The sequence below is a fragment of the Tachypleus tridentatus genome, chromosome 9 (assembly GCF_004210375.1).
Source record: "Tachypleus tridentatus isolate NWPU-2018 chromosome 9, ASM421037v1, whole genome shotgun sequence".
Classification (NCBI taxonomy): domain Eukaryota; kingdom Metazoa; phylum Arthropoda; class Merostomata; order Xiphosura; family Limulidae; genus Tachypleus; species Tachypleus tridentatus.
The window spans coordinates 51,331,580-51,353,326 of NC_134833.1; the positions used below are offsets into that span (position 1 = coordinate 51,331,580).

Here is a 21,747-nt window from a genome sequence, read left to right on the forward strand (position 1 = left end):
TAAGCTTTTATTGTTTTTTGTAGTTAAGCGCAAAACTACACAGCAGGCTATTTCTCCTCCATCCACCAAGGGTAACGAACCCCGATTTCTAGTGTTGTAAATTTGCAGACACACCACTGTGCCACTGGAGGGGTGGGGCTGCTTGTACTGGAAGAAACATATGATACTTTAAGTCAAAAATCAATGTATTATTTTCAAACGCGCGACAGAAAGAAACACAAATTTGCAGTTCTATTATTATTTTTCAACGTCGTGCTAAGCTACATGAGATTATTCGCGCTTACCGTCTCCAATTTAGCAGTGATAGAATTGAGGAAGGCAGCCTGTCAACACCACCCACATCCAACTCTTGGGATATTCTCTTACCAATGAATAGTGGGTTTGGCCATCACTTTATAACGCCCCCATGACTGAAAGTGCGAGTACGTTCAATGAAGAAGACACAATTCTGTCTCTCTAGATATAATTATAGTTGATTTAATTTAGACTTGTTTCAGAATTTTCGTATAAATATACAAAGGTCTATCTGCACTTGGCCGTCAATAATTTGAAACTGACTGCCCATGAAGGAAATACAGCTAGTCATTAGCATGTTCCACTAACTCTTGTCTGACTGAATAGCAGGATTTAAACATTACGTTTACACTGTATCCAGTCTCAATGTGCGAACCGTGTTTGCTCCAACAAGCCGTGAGCCATGAACCCTTGGATTTACAGTTTAAGCATTGCTAATGATAAAATTTAAATACAAGTTTCAGTATTTTTTTTAGCTTTATTGCTCTTAAACAGTTGTTGTTCATAATCTTATGATACGAATTTGTAACTACTTTTATTAATATTTTCAGAACAAAAGTCAAATTCGGTATTATTTAATTTAACACACAAATACATTAATGACTTAACTACCTTTAATAACTGTATCACTAACATAAATATATGTTGTTGTTTTCTTTTCAATAGAGATTAATTATATCTAGCCCTTTTTTGTGATCACCAAATGTCTGTCTAGGTTTCTTCAATAAGTAGAACGAGTTTAAGGTAGCTTGCTTAATTATTTAATTAAATATCATTCAAAAACTGAATGATAAAAATTTCAAAAAAATTTCCTTCTTGGTTGGACAAATTTGTTAATCCTTTGTTGTTTGAAATTTGGAGTGTATATTCAATTTTCGATACCTTAAATATAGTAATTATCGTCATAGACACAGACATTTCATTATTTTGTTCTTAAATATATGTAGACTATGTTATGAAGCTAGAAAACTAACTTCACGAAATAAATTTTACTTGCCATTAAAAGTGGCCCAACTGTAGTAACTTATTTCGAACTTTTTTTTCACTCTTACGCTCTTCCTATTTGTCTATATCATTAGTAGCAACTAACTTCTCACAATTGCTTGCATTTAGGCAGGGAATAATAGTTTTAGGCCTATTGCAGTAGCTAATTTCTCATATCTGACTGCAGGCGGTAAAGAGTAGTTTTAAATCTAGGGCAGTGTCGACTCCTTCTTCTCCTAATGTCTTCAGCTCTACCTCTATTTCAGATTTGGATCTTGAAAAACGAAACCCGATAGACGATGTATTCCCCAAATCGTGCAGGTCCTATTTACGTAGATACCTCCCTTACTATGATATATTTTAGCTTTCCCATACTATAATTTTTACACTATGTTTTGTCTGTATTTCCCTTATGTGTGACTTCTTTGCTTTTCGTTTTTTACTCACGACCTGGTTGTCTGAAAAGTTTATTTATATTTATAAATATATGCATACAAGTCACTTTGTTTCACTGTAGTTAACGTAGAAAATATTATGTGTGTGTGTGTGTGTGTGTGTGTGTGTGTGTGTGTGTATTTCTTATATCAACGCCACATCGGGCTATCTGCTGTGTCCGCAGAGGGGAATCGAACCACTGATTTTACTGTTGTAAATCTGAAGACTTACCTCTATCCCAGCGGGGAACGAAAATATAATGTAAACTATAATATAAATAATTTATTGTGAATTGTTTATAGGAACGGAAAATCAAACAATATTATTTTAGTCGATGCTCAAATTTTGTCTTTTCCTTTGGCCTTTCCTGAATAATTCAGAAGTAACTTATAGTCACAACACTACAGTGCAACCTTTACTTTGTTCTTTATATTGCTAATCCGGCTAAGATTCAATTTGAAATAAAAAAAGAGTTTTTGTAACAAATTTATATCTTATCATGTAACAATCCATGTGATAAATACAAGAACGTATAAAATTATTAAAAATAATCATTATCGTATCGCTACTAGATATTTGGAACATAAAAACTTCCTAAAACATGTTGAATTTCGAAACTATAATCATTTATTTCAACATGAATTAAGACGGGAAAGAAAACTACAATAACTGTGAATGTCGTTAAAACAAACAGTAAATTTGTAATAACATTGAGAATACTAAATAACAGGTGATCTTTTATAAGAACGTTATATGCGATTACTTGATAGGCACGAAATGTCTAAGTTAACAAAAGATAAACAGCACAAACTTTGTCATAGCTGTGCTTTATCTCTTATCATAATATTCAGTTATGTGTTCTTGTTTGCTTTCTTTGTTGTTAAAAGCAACGCTGCACAACAGGCTACTTGTGTCGTGCTAACTGCGGGGATCGAATCGCGAATTTCAATACTTGTTCTTGTCTTCGGACAAAACGTAATAAATATTGATTTTAATTTTCAAATGTTGATAAGTCTATTATAATCTGTTATAAATACAGAATAAAACTATTTCTCCTGAACTTTTCAACAGAACTATTTTATACTAGCAATCAAACTTCGTGACGCAGGTTCAAATAAAATTCACATTAATTATATAAAACAAAACTTGTTAAGAAACAAAAAATAAAATGTTCGCCTACTTCACGTTTTAAGCACATATTCGACTTCAATTTAACACTAGCTCTCTTTCGTTTCATATTGTGCAACATAATTTTCTTCAACCAACACAAAATACACTCACTGAAGCTCTATAAGAATCATTTCCGAAACTTGAAGTGAAAAACTTCAGTTGACAACACTGTATCCAATTTTTCTTACACATATACAAACATTTTCTCTTATGATTTCACAGAACCCAAAGAATGTGTTCAATACCAATGTCCATTCTAGCGGAATTGTAAGACACCGAGTCTCTGTGTTGTCCAGGTGAATAACGTAGAAATGGATTCCATCGGGTGAACATAGATATGCATTTCATAAATATCTTGAGTAGATGAAGAATAACAGAACAGCCAGTTTCCTGTACGCCTGAAACATAAAATGTCATCACTATACATCTCCAGCGGTATTGATCAGACAGAGAAAATATTCTGAAAACTCTTCAAATCTTTTATGTTGTTTATACTTTTCTTCAAATTCCACCTGCATTGCTTTGGGTTTTCGATCCTGTTTTATTTTCGTATAAATATATAATTCGTGACGGCTGACTCTGCCAGAAGATTTTTGGCAATGTAGATCCATGTAGGTGGCGCTATAAATGAAGTTAAAAAACACAAACAAACAAATCCCTCGCAAACATAGACGTGTGTGTTATATATATATATATATATATATATATATATATATATATATAAACAATTTTGAATATGCAAATCATATGACAAACCCTCCTGACCTAGTCATATAAGACCATCCAGTAAGAGCCCTGAAATGAATCATGCACAAGCTGTGACAGCAAAAGGAGATTGTCTTCTAATGGGAAGAAATCCATAACCATAAAAGTCAGTGTCAAAGCTGCCCACATTCTCCAGGAAATAGTATGCAACATAATCTAGATGGATTTTGAGAAGAAGATCAGGCTGAAAAGAAACCTTATCGATTGCATTGTGTATATGTACTATTTATTGAAGTTTGTTTTGAATTTAGCGCAAAGCTACACGAGGGCTATCTGCGCTAGCAGTCAATAATTTTGTTGTGTAAGACTACAGAGAAGGTAGATAGTCATCATCACCCACCGCCAACTCTTTGGCTATTCTTTTACCAACCGTCACATTATACCGCCCCACGGCTAAAAGGGCGAGCATGTTTGGTGTGACAGGTTTCGAACCCGCAACCCTCAGATTACGAGTCGAACGCCTTAACCCACCTGGCCATGCCGGGCCATTTCCTGAAGTAAATGGACGTCTCACCCCCACCCACTAACCTTTGTTATCAAAGATTCTCATCTATTACAAAACACCCCACTTTGTTTATCGCGACTGAGATACGACTAATTGCAGGTCTCTTTATGGACAGTCTAGGTTTCATAAGTTGATCCATATTTCTTTGTTTTCCAACGCCATTAAGTATACAAGATAAACCCGTCTTAAAAATCATAAATCGTATATATAAACACATCTTTATAATCTTGATGTGTCAATAATAGACGTCGGAAAAGGCTGTTACATACTATTCTTGAAAGCGATCAATTTTCGGTGGCGTCATATTGCTTACGAAACGTTAAACAATTTCAAAATGTAGTTACAGCACACATTGTTACACCGCGACTATATATTAGTTTTATCACGACTTACATATTAAAAAGTGTTTTAGTATAACGCTCTCATTCCTCTGTAATATCAGTTACAAAGAAACCCAATATTCTAGTGATGGAACTCTCTAAAACATCCAGTAGTTATGTACTAATATCAAACATATTGTTCAGAATGTTAGTACTAAATGTCAAACTAACAGAAGTATAGCTTTAACATTGATAACTTGTTTCAACCCCCAGTGTTTTCTGGCAACTATACAAGGTTTAAATAATGCCACTCGACATTTCTACAAAACTCATACTCACTTACAAATGTAAACAAGAAATCTAAATGCCGTGAACATGGATAATTATTCAACGAGGCCCGGCATGGCCAGGTGTGTTAAGGCGTTCGACTCGTAATCTGATGGTCGCGGGTCCGAATTCCCGTCGCACCAAACATGCTCGCCCTCTCAGCCGTGGGGACGTTATAATGTTACGCTCAATCCCACTATTCGTTGGTAAAAGAGTAGCCCAAGAGTTGGCGGTGGATGACGATGACTAGCTGTCTTCCCTCTAGTCTTACACTGCCAAATTAGGGACAGCTAGCGCGGATAACCCTCGTGTAGTGTTGCGCGAAAAAAAAACAACAAACTTATTTAACGGCTTTCATAAATATGCCTGCCACCTTCTAGTGAAAGCGACTACCTTTAACTAGTTTAATGATTGGAAACCAGTTTGTTGTTTATTCTATAACTTGTTTTCCAGTCTTATTACAGTTTTGTTTTCCATGCATTAAGATAAAATATTATAAAGTTATTTCAACCATTACTTTATGGCTTCTACTAAAATTACCATTTTCAAAATATTGTGGGTAATTAAATCGGAGAAAAAACGGGCTTGGGATTCTCTGAGCTTGGCGGCCTCTAGTGGCATAAACGTAAGTAATTTGCTAGATCACTCACAAATACGCAGGTTCGATTTGTCACTATCAAGGTTAACATATAAAATTACTGTATTTTGTCAACAAGTAACTAATATAATTTAAAAGAGCACAATGTTTCGCTCAAACTATAAGATGAGCTTGTTTTGTCATGGATACTTTGTGTTGTTCTGAACTTGAAGAGGTCGGTACACAGGACCATATTTGTTGCCATGTTTATTAATTGTCACTGATTAATTTCTGAAATTAACGTCGTCTAGTTATCGGGCGTATAGTAAAATTGTATGTCTTTGAGCCGATATGTCATTATCATTCTTCTCAGTACAAAAGTATACACTTTCATTACGATGACGCAGGTTAAAAGATAATTTGTCTTTTATTACCTTAAATTTCAACACTTTCATTTCAAGTAATTCTCTAATAAAACAACAAACCAATATAATTCAATGAATATTGCATGAAACAATATTTTTTACCTCATGCAGAATTTAAGGTTAAATGTGAAAACTATAGAAAATGTCCTCTTCAGGTGAGAATTCACTGGAAATAAAAATACTTACCATCACATTACTCACATTTAAAAGGAATATTAGGTTTATCTTCATAGTTTTCTGTTGGATTTTTGTTTCTTCATAACACCAGATACGATTTTGCTATATTAGCAATATATGCAATAAACTATCGATGCTCTGACCACAATGGGTATCGAAACCGCAAAGTTTAGCGATACAAGTCTGCATATTTACCCGCTGAGCCACTAAAGGGAGGGGGAGTATACTATGTGGTCTTAAATATAACTGTGGACAAAAATTACTGCTATATTTTCCAAGGCTAATAACACAGCGAACCCATGTTCCTGTAGAACTATAGTTAGATCTTCACATTTTAACATCCAAAAGTAAATTTCTCTGTTTAAAACAAACACTCATATTTTTAATATATTTATGAGTTGTTATACGAAAGGTATATGCAAAAATAATACGACACAAGTAATCGAGCAAGTTCATTAGTAAAATTACACGTACTCCGTAACGTTCAAGGTTTATACCCAACAATAACGCAACAAAAATGTTAAAACCTAACGCTGCTTTCTTATACTTGAAACGCTTGACTGGTATTTGGATAATGTATTTAAATTGTAAAACGCAGTCTAATGCATCCTCGTGTAGATCATCAAACAGTTAAACATAATGAGGGAATTTCGCAAAACTACTTGAATGATACCTGCGTTAGCCTTCCCTAGTTTTAAAATTATATACTAACGAGAAGGCAGTTAATTAATATACTAACCACCTCCAACTCTTGTCACACCGAATAGTTGGATGTAACGACAGCTCTGAATGGCTTTCTCTTCCTTAACCTAAAGATGACCTAGGAAGGTCGAAACGTTGTTCTCTCTTTATCAATAACTGTTAATACCCACAGAGATACATTTTTAACCACCGCTCTTATAACACATCCATTGGCTCAAAGTAACAATGGAGTTTTCTCATTTAACTATATTTATTGTGTAGTAACGGAACTAGAACCACTGAACCGGTAAGTTAACCAGTGAGTTGTGTTAGTCAAAGAACCCCACATAAAAAAAATTGTTACATCACGTAAATATGAACAATTTGATCATAAAACGACTACTTATATACTACGTGCAGTTAAATTGTCAATTACCGGTGATGTCATGTAAAAAGTTAAAAAGGAAGAAATTCTCAATAACTAAGACACTTGAAATTCTTGAAAGCAGGATTAGAGTAAATTAATCCATGAGGCATTTTTTTCTTCCTTTTTATCAGCTATAATTTTTTAGCGCCAGCAAAACGAGGCATCGACGGCTCGTACATATGATTAGATTTTATTTATTACTCATCAGAATATCCACCAGCCTACCCTCAAATTGAAATTATTTTAAGCAAGATTAAAATAAATTAATTCAAGAGATCATGGGCGTGGTCAAATACATCAATCGAAAGGGTTTGACTGAATCCAAAACTATAATTAGAGCTCAAATTAGCCTATAGATGAGGGAGCTGAGTGTGTGTGTGAAAACTCAGAGTCGTTCAATCAGCGCTTATGTGGTGGCAATATCTTTGTTGTTAGGCGTAAAGCTGCACAATGGGCTATCTGCATTTTGCCCACCTACTTTTATCGTTATAAACCCTGAAGCTCATCGCTTATCCATTTACAGGATTATGTGACCACGCGAAAAACATCTTTTTCAAACGAATCATGTAAAAAAAAATTATTGAAAAACATTTGTTTTCTCACTTCAATGAAACAAGAATGGCAAAATTACTGTAATATTAAAGAAAATAAATTCAGATAATATATAGTTTCATCAAGAAAATAAAATAAAAACCGAAAATCTGAGCTTAAAAGTATGATTAGGTTTCATCCAATAAGGCACATCAAAACCACAAGGTTCTACAGATAAAACAGTGTAAACTCGTAAAATCAGTTAACTTTTAAACACATTATATATTTGTTTGTTACTTAATATGTTACTTAACAAACATATTATGTTTGTTACTTGTTAAACACTACAGGTATGGAAAACCAATTGTTAGTGCTTTACTTAAACACTAAGCTCTCTTGGGCTATTGAAAATGATTTAGAAAAATTAATTACACACTAAACGCAATTTACACAAGACTCAGACGTTTCTAAAATTAGCTGAATAGTTAGAGATATAAACTCTAATCTATTTCATAATTTTGAAAGCTGTAAATGATTTGAACTAAATAAGGTTCAGCTGTATTGCCTATCTATTTTACACCCAGTGAATACGGAATAAGAGAGAAGTTTGTAACCCGAAAAAACAAAAAAAAAACTTAACGTGTTATATAGGTATAAAATTACCTATAACTACTTTTGCGTTATTCGTACACAAAAATATATATTCAAAATTTATATAATTCAACATATATTAATAACTACAATACCTCTTTGAAATGTAAGGCAAGTTTTACTTGACTTATGTGTACCAGAAAACAGAAACAACGATTCTTTTTCTTCCGGACACAAGTACAAAAAATAACCAATGTTTAAAAACCTAAGGTAGTGCAAAGACATGTTACATTTTAACGCTTTCTCAGAAAAAAGAAAAGGATATTCTAGAATCAGGTGTTTCAACTGAAAGGATTTGTTTGTTTCGAATTTCGCGCAAAGCTACACAAGGGCTACCTGAATTAGCCGTCCCTAATTTAGCAGTGTAAGACTGGAGGGAAGGCAACTGCTAATCATCACCACTCACCGCAAACTCTGTGGCTACTCTTTTACCAACGAATAGTGCGATTAACCGTTACGTTATAATGCTCCCACAGCTGAAAGGGCGAGCATGTTAGGTGTAACGGGAATTCGAATCCGCGACCCTCGAATTACGGTTCAAGCCCCTTAGTCACTTGGCCATGCCGGCCCAACTGAAAAGGAGGACTGTTCATAAAACGTTTGTAAGCTATATTTTTAATTTTCTGATTTAGTTGTTTGCTAGACGGAGCTGCTTGTCTTAAGATGATCTAATTGTTTCTTCTGAATTACACACGAAGCTAGCCGTTTATAATTTAGTAGTAATTAACTAAAGGAAAAGCAGCTAGTTAACATCATCCACAGCTATCTTGTGCGTATTAATTACTAACTAATAATGGAATTGACCGTCACATTAAAAAGTCTCCACGGTTGCAAGGGCGAGCATTTTCGATTTGACAGAAATTCGAACCCGTGACCCTCAGATTGAGAGTCGAGTGCACTAACCACCAGGCCATGTCAGGCCTGATGATGTGATGAAAAAGAAAATTAGCGCACTGTTTAATTAAAGCTTGGTTATCAATACAAGTGGGTCAGTTATTTAGAAGTTACAGGTGAATAGTGAATGAGTAAAAAGAGAGGGAATTATTCCTAGTGGATAATATGAACCAATAAGAATTGTTTATCTCTGTTGGCTATGGCGCTTATTGAGTTACTTTGAACAAATAAGTTAATTTTGGTTAATCCTAGTATTATTAGAGAAATGTGAACGTCATCTGTAACGTAGACCTTCAGTAAGTTACAACAGCGCACAAGTTATCAAGTTTGTAGAAACGTTAAAGAAGAAAAAGTATTTATTTTTCGTCATGTGGACTGGACTTTGAATTATATTCACCAGATAATTTATAAGAATCTGCCAACGAAACAAACAACGCTATAAAAAAAGTTGCATAAAACGGATTTATATATAAAACTACACACATCTTGCACAAACGTTGGCACTAACTCTAGAAAAGATTTCCAAGTGACTACAGGTTGAACAGTACGCATGAGCGCGGAAGTTTTAGTCACGTGTGAGATAATCATGGTTTCTACATTTGTCATAACGTTCAACCCAAAGCTTGCAGACTGACTGTTCGTAGATCAAAAGTTAACTGCAATGGTTAGCCTATCTATTGAAAATATTATTTACGTTTCCTTTAGGGGTAAATAAGAAACATCGTTGATTTGGTTTGTTTGGAATTTCGCGCAAAGCTGCACGAGGGCTATCTGCGCTAGCAGTCCCTAATCTAGCAGTGTAAGGTTGGAGGGAAGGCAGCTAGTCATCACCACCCACCACCAACCCTTGGGCTACTCGTTTACCATTGAATAGTGGGATTGACCGTCACATTATAACGCCCCCACGGCTGAAAGGGCAAGCATTTTTGGTGCGACCGAGATTCGAACCCGCGACCCTCGGATTACGAGTCGCAAGCCTTAACCCACCTGGCCATGTCGGACCTGACATCGCTGATAAGTGCGATCCTAGAAATTCGTAGTGTGAAGTTTTTCGAAAAGAGTCACAAAGGTAAATATTTTACATTATTGACACTCAAAATACTATCTGCACATTGTAAAAGGTTTCTGTAACATATTTTCTTCTAATACCTTTTTTCGTGAAATTCGAAGTTTAAACTTCAGCTTTGTTTATCGTTTTTATACCTTAGCTCTATTTTCATATATTATTAAGCTGATGCGGTTTAACATAACTTTCACCTGCCTCACGACAAAGCAAATTTGAAACCGTTTTAATATATGCATAAATAACTGATAAATAAAAGATCTGTGAAAGAAATGTTTCCTCCTATCAGTAAAGCTTCCGAGATCGTATACAAAAGAGAAGAAATTCACACACCCTACATTTTATTTCTCTGTTTCTGTGCAAAATATTCTTTCCAGTTTTTATCTTTAGAAAAACTGGTTTTATTCAACAGAAATTATAAATACTTTACGGCTCTAATCAAACTGTAAACCATATAATAAGTGTTGAATATTTTAGCGATGACATTTTACTAGATAATTGATACAGACGTTAGAAAAATAAATCAGTTCAAGTAGTGAAACGATGCAAATTTATTTTGATAACGGAAGACTGTTGATAAAGAAGGACCAAAAATACTGAACAGTTTATAGCCCCATTTAAAACAAAAAGACAAAAATGATGACAATACAACAATACACATACAGTGAAATTAGTGTAAGTACGAAAAAAAAACGATCATAGGAGATAAAAGTCGAGAGAATAAAACACATACACATATAGAAAAGAATATAATGACGTAAAAACTATTACAAATACAGCATCGTTGTAACCTGGGTTCTTTTTACATAAACTTCGAAACGCATGTACTTCTACGAACATTTCAAACACCAGAATACGTAAGCCTAACTACCCGACTATATCGATATATAAACAAGCTAACTCGTTGAGTAGCTAATTTACAGAATAGACACAATAACTTTCATTTCTAACACTGAATACCTTTTCTAACATTGAACTCATTCAATCTACACTGATTACTCATATTTATAGCGTAATCTTGTTTCGACATACTGCACAAAGCTTCTCGATTCTTAACTTTCGTTACTTTCCAGATCTTAAAATCATGCATCCATTACCACACATGTAAATTAAAGCATTGAAAATACATTTTATAGCAATACTCTACCATTTATTACTCTTTTCGTATATTAGCCTGGTAAAATATTTATTGCGAATAAAATAATTCGACTGGTTCAGTATGTGTATGTATTTCGAAACAGTTCATAATTTTGAATTATGGAATGAACAGATGTCGTGTACAGATTTAGACACCTAATTTATAACAACTTCAAGGAACACGTGGAATTTAGCACTGGTATAAACTGAAGTTTACCTGAGCTATTTTATCTTATGTTATATTTGATCATCACGTTAACTCAAGCACGACTAAAGTAGAAAAACAATGAACCGGAAAATTTCAAGATTCTACATTTTAAAATATTATTTATATAAGATCGTCTGGTTACACAGAGATGACAAATCCGAAAACAATTACTGGAAGTTATTTATTTACTATCACAATTGAATACCAAAACTTACTTTGCGGTTATAAAACAAAAGTCGCACCCTTAACAATATTTTCAGTAGAAATATCCCAAAGTCTAGTTAGTTGAAAAAAAGGGGACTTTCCTTATATTTATTCATTCGGAATCCTACAAGTTGCTCAAATTTCATTCGATTTGACTTCGTTCAAGTGTACTTTCAAATTCTATCTAGAGTATATTTTCAATTTTTAAAGGCATCTTGGAGCATACTTCAAAGCTGTCTACAGTAGAAATAACCGAACATAACTTCCGAAATCAATTTCTCTTTCTGATATGTTATTTAGAGAAAAGAAATTTCAAACACAAGTCAACACGTCCTTTATAAAAGGGTAGGCTATTCTTGCTTATAACAGAATATATTTTTATTTAACATTTCAGCAAGACGTTGAAAACCCTACAGAAAAAACGAGATGGCAATATAAGAATTTAGTAAACTGAGCTGTAACTATCCTTCATATCCAACTGTAAGCTCTCAACGTAACTATCCTTCATATCCAACTGTAAGCTTTCAACCTAACTATCCTTCATATCCAACTATAAGCTTTCAACGTTAGGTGCGTAGATTTTTTTACACCCGATGGGGAGGATGATTTTTGCAACCACTTATGTGGACTGTTCAATTTGGAAATTGGTAATCTCTGATTACGTGAACCTGAAAGCTGTAAACATGCAGTCATAGAGTAATCTTGTTGGCACGATACTTCAAGGTTTCTATGTAGGTTTGTATAAGTGAAGTGTTGTGAACAGTTTTCAAAATGTTAATAGAATAAAGACAAATATGTCACAAATTAACTGCCACATGAATTTATTCCTGCACACTGCACAGTATAAAAGATGGCCATTATATTTGACAAGGTTACTAACAACTTTCATTGAATGAATTATGTTTTTAAATATTTATAAAAATTAGTAATTACCCTTGATAAGTTTATATCTACTGAAAAACTCTTCATGTTGTTTGATAAAAATAATTAAAATGTCTTTACGAACTCTTGAAAATTACACATCAATACAATGTAGCACATAATTATTCATACTTTTCATTGAAGTAAGATTCATTTAGTCCTCTAGTCTACATGTTCCCAAACGTAGACCTCCTTTGTGATGATCTGTTTATGAATTATTTCATAAGCTCTTCTATATTTATCTTGTCGATCTCATCTTTGTGAGTGTAGCAAACTGCCACATGGTTGAGACGGCACTGAGACACAGTTGACCTTAACCACGTCTTCAACCGTCTTAATGTAGAAAAGCTGCGTTCACATTTGCAGCTGGATACTGGACATACAAGCAAAATTTTCATGAGAAGAAACACTTCACTGAACATCTGCTGGCTCATGCATTTTACAGTAAGCATCTTTCGCACCTTTCAGAGATACTGCTTTTGTTGTTCCTTTAAACATGGGTAACTGAAACTCGAGCCGTGGTGCAGAGATTTCTGGATAGAAGTTTAAAAGAGTTGCGAATCTTGCCAGATGTGATCATGTTCTCAAGTGCCAGATATTGCCTCAAGTCATTGTTGTCTACATTGAATCTAGTGGTCAGATTTTTTTGACTGTGTCCACAAATTCAAAATATTAGCTTCTGTAGTAATCTCTAGTCGTTGCAGAATGGTGTGCTGAGCCATCACCTGTGATCCTTCAGGGGGATCTGCGAATGCTTGGTAGTTCAATAGGCACCAGATCTAGGGAAGTTACCTTTTTCTCAGCTTCATCAAATATCTTGTTGTAATTTTCCTCTGTTTGCAATACCCGCAATTGCTCAACTGTCATTGCAGATGCTTCAATCATGCCAGATACTGTCGCTGATTTTGCTTGGAATGCACGGTTTAGTTCCTCTAATGCAGCTAATGGATGCTGAGCCATCAACAATCCTAAAATTGTCTTTCCTTTGTCATATCTGTCCAGCAGACCTCGTGCTTTCACTGCTACATCTGATTTTTCATTTGCTAATTCAGACAAAAAATCAACAATGTCACTGTAGTGATCATTAGCACATGTAATTGCAGATAGGCAGCACAACCAACGTGTTGGGCAAAGTGAGGGAGGTATTTAACTGGACCATTGTGGCTGTCTGACGATACAATATTTTCAAAAATTGTCTTGTATTTGCCTGACCTCTGAAGCAAGACACCAAGTTCATGTGCCCACTGGATAGAATCTCGAACACACTCATAAGCTTCAACTGAATGTTGCATTATTAAATTAACCTTGTGTGCTCCGCAGTGAAAAAACAAAGCTGACAGTTCCTTCTCTTTTATTTTTGCCTGGCGTCCACTGTACGCACCACTCATGTTAGCGGCTCCATCATAAGTTTGTGCTCTTAATCCTGACAGTGGTAAATTGAGTCTAGTCAGTACATCAAGTATAGTTGAGGATATTGTTTCACCAGTTGTATTGGAAACACTGTACAAACCAAGAAATGTCTCATGGACGTCATGGTTCTCATCTACGTATCGTACACATACTGCTTCCTGTTCGACACCTGTAACATCTTGAGTGCCATCAACCATTAATGCAAAGATTTTACTTTGTTGCACTTCGTGTACTATGTTCCTCAGTATTTGATGGCTGAACATCTCCATTATTTTATTCTGAGCCTGGGGTGATGTGAATGTGGTTTTCTTTGACAAGTAGGTCGTTAACTCAGGATCTTCCTCTTCCAGAATCATCAATAACTGTAGGAAGTTCCCCTCCGTATCAGTATGTCCACGTAATGCTAAACCTTGACGCAGTAAGAAACGTAAACTTCTGAATATTTTGGCTAGACTTCTTTTGCATTCTTCCTGCTGATTCTTTTTTCCATCATGTAGCTGGACAGTCACTGGAGTTACATCAAGTGAACCTTCTGAAGATATAGCGAATTTGTGCTGAGAGGAGGATTGGTGTTCGTTGAATTTCTGTTTTGCTTTTTTCCAGTTGCAAAAACCGGTGGATATGAAGGTATATTCCACTGGCCTCTCCAATTTCCCTGTAAAAAGGCCTCTATTTTCCGCCTTGGCACAATGAAAGCACACGACTTTTTGAGTCTGTCGTGGTATTAGTTGTGATGATATGGCTTTCCACACTATATCTGTGGAGTGTCAGATTTTTCATTACTGCACAAACTTGTTTCACAACTATCTGGTAGTTCATGATGCAAGCATTTTCAGACTCGTCCTCTGATGAACATGGTATTTCCTGTGTATGGTGGCCTGGCATGGCCTAGCGCGTTAAGGCGTGCGCTTCGTAATCTGAGGGTCGCGGGTTCGCGCCCCAGTCGCGCCAAACATGCTCGCCCTCCCAGCCGTAGGGGCGTTATAATGTGACGGTCAATCCCACTATTCGTTGGTAAAAGAGTAGCCCAGGAGTTGGCGGTGGGTGGTGATGACTAGCTGCCTTCCCTCTAGTCTTACACTGCTAAATTAAGGACGGCTGGCACAGATAGCCCTCGAGTAGCTTTGTGCGAAATTCCAAAAACCAAACCTGTGTATGGCAAGTTTCTATTCCTTTGCTTGAGGTTGTTGGATTGTCTGCATCTGTATTGTCACTTATAGTAGTAGTAACTGGCTTGCAGAACTGTCTAATATCGGAAAGTTTCAGACGATTGCTTGTCATAATTGGAATCTGCTTCCCAGATGACTCAACAGGCTAAAATACAGCCTTTATTGAAAAACTCTAATGTACAACGAACGTAGATAGAACAGAATGGAAGTAGGACTGAACTGTACAATGTATTTAAGTTTAACGCGCGAACCTCACAGTGACTACCGAGCCGACTGACCGCTTGGGCATCGCTGGGACAATAATGTGTGCTAGTTAGAACACAAGTAATTGCAAGTTTCTCGCGAAATACTTAAACAATCACAAATATATTATATTCCTGTTAAAGCTCATCAAAAGGCAAACACGTTGTGATATAATGTCTATAAGCATGTCTATTAAATAAAAACATCTAAACAAAAACTAGCAATACAATTCGAGTAGAGGCTTCAGGCCGTTGAAATCGCTCCTTTTGTGTTTTAATTATACAAGAAAATATAATATTTTTACTATCTACGATAAGAGCATATATTATTCTTTTACCATAAAGCACCAGCACTTTATTAGAGGGCAGTGATAATCTGAAATTTCATGGATTAATGAGGGCCACAAACACAGATCTAATGAGCACTGTTGTAAAATCGAGGCTCAGACTAAAGGGAGCGGAGGGGGGTGATGTAGGGCGCGTCTGGATCCGGGTGGCACGAACCTGTCGTTAACTGTACACTAAACGTACACTATGGTCAGTGAATTCGGCAGCTAAGGAGAGTAAGGCGTTCGACAATAAAACCGGCTAGACATGCATAAGAACAAATGGCGTAGGAAAACCGCACAATATACACATAAAATTGATGCAGCTACAAGCTACAAATGGCCTGCCAGATCTAGATCACAGGAGTTTACGCTTGGGAGTAATATTTTCGAATTTCATGCTCTGTTCAATCTGTTGCGATGAAAATTTTACTTAATCTTACACTACGTACAAGACGTAGGTAGATTCTGTGATTTTGCTTGCAAGCCTTGCATGCATACTTAGGCCTACTGACTGATACTGCTTAGATCAAAAAGCTTAGAAGCATGCCTATATTAAAGATGTACATCTAGGCCTAATTATGTAATTCGATTGGTAAGAACACAAGAATCACATGAAAAAACACACAATTTGTAGGCCTGTGATGCAATAATACAATTCAACAGACCAAACTGTAGGTGGGGTGATTGTATGCACCATACCCCCCACCTAAAATGAAGGGGAGATGTAATTCACCCATCCTCCCAGGATCTACGCTCCTGCTCAACGTAATTACCAAATGAGTTTTGGAATTCACTATAAGCTCCTACCATAATTAGACTTTGCTTTTTGATTGTTACTATAAGTTTCTATCAAAATTATAATGTATTTATTGGTTTCATATGGTACAACAAAACTAATACTAATGGAAATTTTAATTCAAATACATGAGAATGTGTACAACTACACCCACGTATTTATTTTATACATTTGTGTACCAAATGCAAACACTTAAATGGCAACAAATAAATAAAATAAAAAACCTCCAAACGTTTTTATCCAAATTGCTTATAATTTTTGAAAATTTACTACATGTATTAATCAACACTTCCACCAAAGTTAGGATTAAACAACGTTCCAACAACGACATCTTGGGCCCTCAACCTTGGTAAACATAAAATTATGTATACAGAACTAAATGTAATATTATTTTGTTGGTGAAAATTAAGAACATATTTTATGTATTTAATGAAGTGCTTTAGCGGTTTCAAGAATGTTCAATATACATGTTTATTAAGTTTAAACATTAGCATTGTTCAGTTTATTTAGTAATTTAATATCTAACACAACTTTTTTGTGCGTTTGCAATTTCAGTGCACATCTGCACAAGAGCTCACTACAAAGAGTTGCCCCTAATTTTGAAATAATACGTTAGATAGAAGACACTTATCCAACAGCACCCACCGTCAACTCTTGGGTTACTCTTGTCTATGCGAAGAGCGTTATTTAGCCATCACTTTTATGAAGTAATGCACATCTTAAAGTGAGGAGCGCGTTTTTGCAACAACAGGACACGGATCATGAACCCTCGGATTCAGAGACAATGTCCCGTGTGGCTTGTTACCAAAGAAATAAAACAAATATAGTTTTGCCGCTATTTCTTGGATCTCATGTCATCGAAAAAGTTTCTTTGTTTCACTCTATGATTTTACACCCTTGTACGTGTTTACATTAATTGAAAGATGAAACCAACACAAGAACTGTTACAGAGAGAATCTGTTTCAAAGTTTTCTTTACCTTTTTGAATCAATGCTTCTCACGACATTATTAGGTTTTTATTTTTTAATGGTAAGTTTGTAATATGTTTACTGCTATTTGATATATACCGCTGTTGAAAACTACAACTAAATTTTATACAAAACGAAATCAGGGTTATAAATGACGAACTTTAATATATAAAAACTGAGAAAATTAATAAATTTAAAACTTCTTGCGCTACTTCAAAACTTATGAGTATTTATTTATCGACTTATGTAAAACGCAAGTTAAAAACATTTTAAATAAGATTCTTTCAAACACTTATCCGATAAACAACGATACGGCAATAGTTTTGTCCCAACATATAATTTCAATCAAAACTTTTCCATTTTAACTGTTCTTTCTCTGGAACATTCCTGTGTATGCTAGAGGAAGTTATCCATCCTATCACGACGCCAGTGAAAGAAATAAAACTCTTATAGTCAAAAACATCATATGAAATTAAAAATTAAAAAAAACTCGCAAAAATGAACTCTTCACGTGTATTCTCATTACAAATAACGATGCTTGCTTAGTATGGTTAAGTGGAGAGTGGTCTAAGCCATACAGTACTTCACATTATACATATTCAATAAAAACAACTAGTTAATTAAATACGCACATTCGCTTAAGAAAAAACAAAAATACTTAAACAATGACTACGTGACTTGTACTAGATTATTCCAACAATCTCAATCAGAACATTCGCTCGGGATTTTCCGTTCATTGTACCAAGCAAAAAACCAGCACCCGGATGTAATAATAAAAATACACATCGGTTTAATGACTTTGATGATTGATTCACTTCCAGAGAAGAAGGTCATCTATTATCAAGCTGGAACAAACAAGATCTAAAATTTTCACTATTTTTAATAAACTGTTGTGTTGTAATCATGTTTCTTCACTAAAATAAAAGTTATCTCACGAAAGCCATAAATAAACAATGATTTCAAATTACTTACGAAACTATTCGCCATTTGTAACGTAAGCATTTTGGCAGTAATAGTATGCACGTGACGTAAGGGAAACAATGATCAAAATTCTGCCCTTTTTGTCATAGCCTTGTCAGAAATTACTCGTGTTATGAAAGATATTTTAGGTAATATTACTACTGTTCATTTTTATTATTACAGTAACTTAGCATTACTTCAGTTAATGGAGATAATTTTGTTTTTGTACACGTTTTAATTTTAAAATATCAATGGTTATAGTACCTCTAACTTTGGTCTTACAGTTTAAACTGCCACACGACATTATTATCTGTCACCTATTTGTAGTCACGTGATCTTTCGTAGTCCAAACATAATTTGCAATTACTTCCGAGTGTGTTTTCATTAGGCCCGAGCTATGCTCCGATTGCGAAAATCAATCTTTCTCGTTTTCTTAGCCTTGTAATGATTTTCATTACTAAAAAGTAACGGGCATACAGGTTTCTTCTTAAAATTTGTTATTTTATTTAACGTTTTCAACAAGATGTGCATAGCCGCAAATTGACAGTACCAGATTTTGTTGATTATTCTACTAATGTTTTATGATGCTATTTACCAAACAAGATATGTGTGGTCGTGACATTTTGCCTTTAGAATACTACAACACGAAACTGCGATATTTTGAAATAGAAACGGTTAAATAAATACACAGTCATGGACGTAGGAATCCCTGTGAAGGTGAGAAGGCGTTCAAACTAAAAGACATCACAGGTACAAAAGAACTTGACACATTACTGAAAACCAGTTTTTCAAATCTTATGGAGTTCAGTGGTATATGAGACGCACCTCAATGTATAAAATGGAGGCTCGAAATCCTGCTTCATACGCTAGTGTACATAGGTAAGCCATTATTTTCACTTTTAAATTGAAAATGTCAGTTATTCTTCAGTTAATATTCGTATAATAATAATTTTAATTAATTAAATTAATATTTCAACTGATTGAATTGTTGTATTGAAGGTGTATGGATATCTAGACGTATTAAAATAATTTGTGACAGCAACTGAAAGCTTAAATTTAAGGTACAACATATATTCCTTGACAAAGTTTCTTAACATAATTACCCCACCACAGACTATGGAATTCTTTATTCACAGTTCTTTCCTTAAGTCAGTGGTAAGTTGTAGTCTGTAAACCATAGGGCATGACTCACGAGTTGTGACTTAGAATTATAACGTAGACTGACTCTATTAATTCCGCACAAGAGAAAGTCGCATTAGTGTTAAAACGCTGCCAACTATTTCGATTTTCGATATTAAATAACAGTGGTCTGATAACAGAGGACAAGTCAACCTAATAATTAAATGAAACTCCATATTTCATAGGCTTTCTCTCAAATATACATCAATCAATTTTAAAGTTCTTCGAGAAACAAAGAATGAAATCGCACAAATTCTATTTTCTGTTCAAAATAATCTGAAATCGAAAAGCCTCACTTTCATTTACCATAAGTTGATAAGAAAAACAAATTTTACTCCAACAAATCCTTATAGAGAAGAACATTTTCACTTCGTTCTCAAAAATAATTAATTTTCTTTTGCGCCATCTTGCTTTGATTTTTAACAAACGCTTTTCACCGGAGAAATAATTAATAAAATCATAGTATTCCATCACCACATGCAGAATCGACATTGTTGAAGTGTGATCAAACATGTATATCGGAATGTTTTAGTAAAATCATGTATTTCAAGATAACCGCCATGTTCCATCTTGTTCACTGGATTTTGATTGCAAACATTATACAACAACTTTAAGAATATTTGTATTACTTTTCACTGTATGTTTGCATCTCTAGTGTTATCAAACAAATAATTACAAACCTTTAGCAACAGGTTGTTTAAATGTATTATATTTTAATAAACGTAAAAATCATCATTACTGATACTTTTTTCAAACATGTTAACAATCTTTATAAATAATACGATTGGGTTTGTCTGTTTAGAACTTTTCTCGCAAATTCCTTTGTCCGAGCAGTCTGAATTACACAATGACTTTTCCATTCAAAATCACTTTGCTTTTTTTTTTCTTAAGTGAAACTATAATTTTACACGATGGTACAGTTTCGCTATCATCACATGACGGCTGGCTTCGATTTCAAATTTAGTTTTTAATTTGCAAAGTATTTCACACAAACAACACTTAATCCACGTGTTATATCTTAAAAATATGAACAATAAATACAATCGCTCTTTCTCGACTTATTTAGGTCTAAAATATAGATGCGCAGTCAGTTCGTTCAAAACGATATGCTTATCACTTTGTGAACGGACATTCAGACGTTTCTGTATATTTCCCTAGGTTTTCCTGTATAACACTAACTTTACTTTGCAATAATTTAACTTTAGTTCGTTTCATAGACTGCAATAAACAATCTTGTTTCTGTAATACAAAGTTTATTCTTCGTTGAATTTCTTTGTTTCAACTCGTAAAACAGTGTCTTAACTAAAAGCTCGTGTTTCATACTCTGTACAATATTATAAATATCATTTTTAATTTGTTTATCTTAGATATCTATCTAATAGTTTATCTATCTTAGATAGACGCGTAAATTTTTTTTCAGTCCACGATTTATCGATCTAACACATAACGCCCCCAAGAAAGCGGAGCTTATATGCCGTGCATGAAAATGATAGAATAAGTGAAATGCAAGCGATAATTTTTGTTTTAAAGCAAAACCACATTGAGCTATCAGACGTGTTCACCGCAAGGAATCGAACCTTGGAACATCATGCTTATATAATAACAGCTAGGTAAACAATTATGTATAAGCACGAGGAAGAATTTTATTACTGGTGGAACGTACTGTATGTTTCGACATGTCTGTCTTCTTCAAGTGTGATCAGTACGAATTTGAAGCAGGACTATTATACTGGTATTGAAGTTTTAATGCATACTGCTTACAGCGGGAGTTGACATCGGGGGGGGAAGGACTTTACTACGTTCCTTCACTGGAATTCACAACGACCTTGTTCTTTATGTAATCTCATTCGCAGCGAAAAATAAAATTGGAACATCTAAGTAAAGGATTTTTTTTATCCTTTAGGTATTTGAATTTCAGATTGGTTCAAATCAGTACTTATTTTTCGATAAATCTGCATAAAAGTTGACAACAGTAAAATATCCAATCATTAAGTTTAG

At 34.6% G+C, this 21,747-nt stretch overlaps 1 protein-coding gene and 1 long non-coding RNA gene across 8 annotated transcripts in view; one reads left to right on the plus strand and one right to left on the minus strand.

Moving 5' to 3' along the window:
* Window positions 1–21,747, minus strand: part of LOC143225239 (uncharacterized) — a 226,555-nt gene that overhangs the window by 171,936 nt on the left and 32,872 nt on the right. The gene's annotated exons all lie outside the window — the stretch shown is intronic.
* The window catches only part of LOC143225242 (uncharacterized), a 35,446-nt gene continuing 23,385 nt past the window's right edge, over window positions 9,687–21,747 (plus strand). Inside the window, exons 1-2 of the long non-coding RNA XR_013013748.1 lie at window positions 9,687–10,232; window positions 17,198–19,449. This is a non-coding gene — a long non-coding RNA (uncharacterized LOC143225242). The remainder of the gene's footprint in view (window positions 10,233–17,197; window positions 19,450–21,747) is intronic.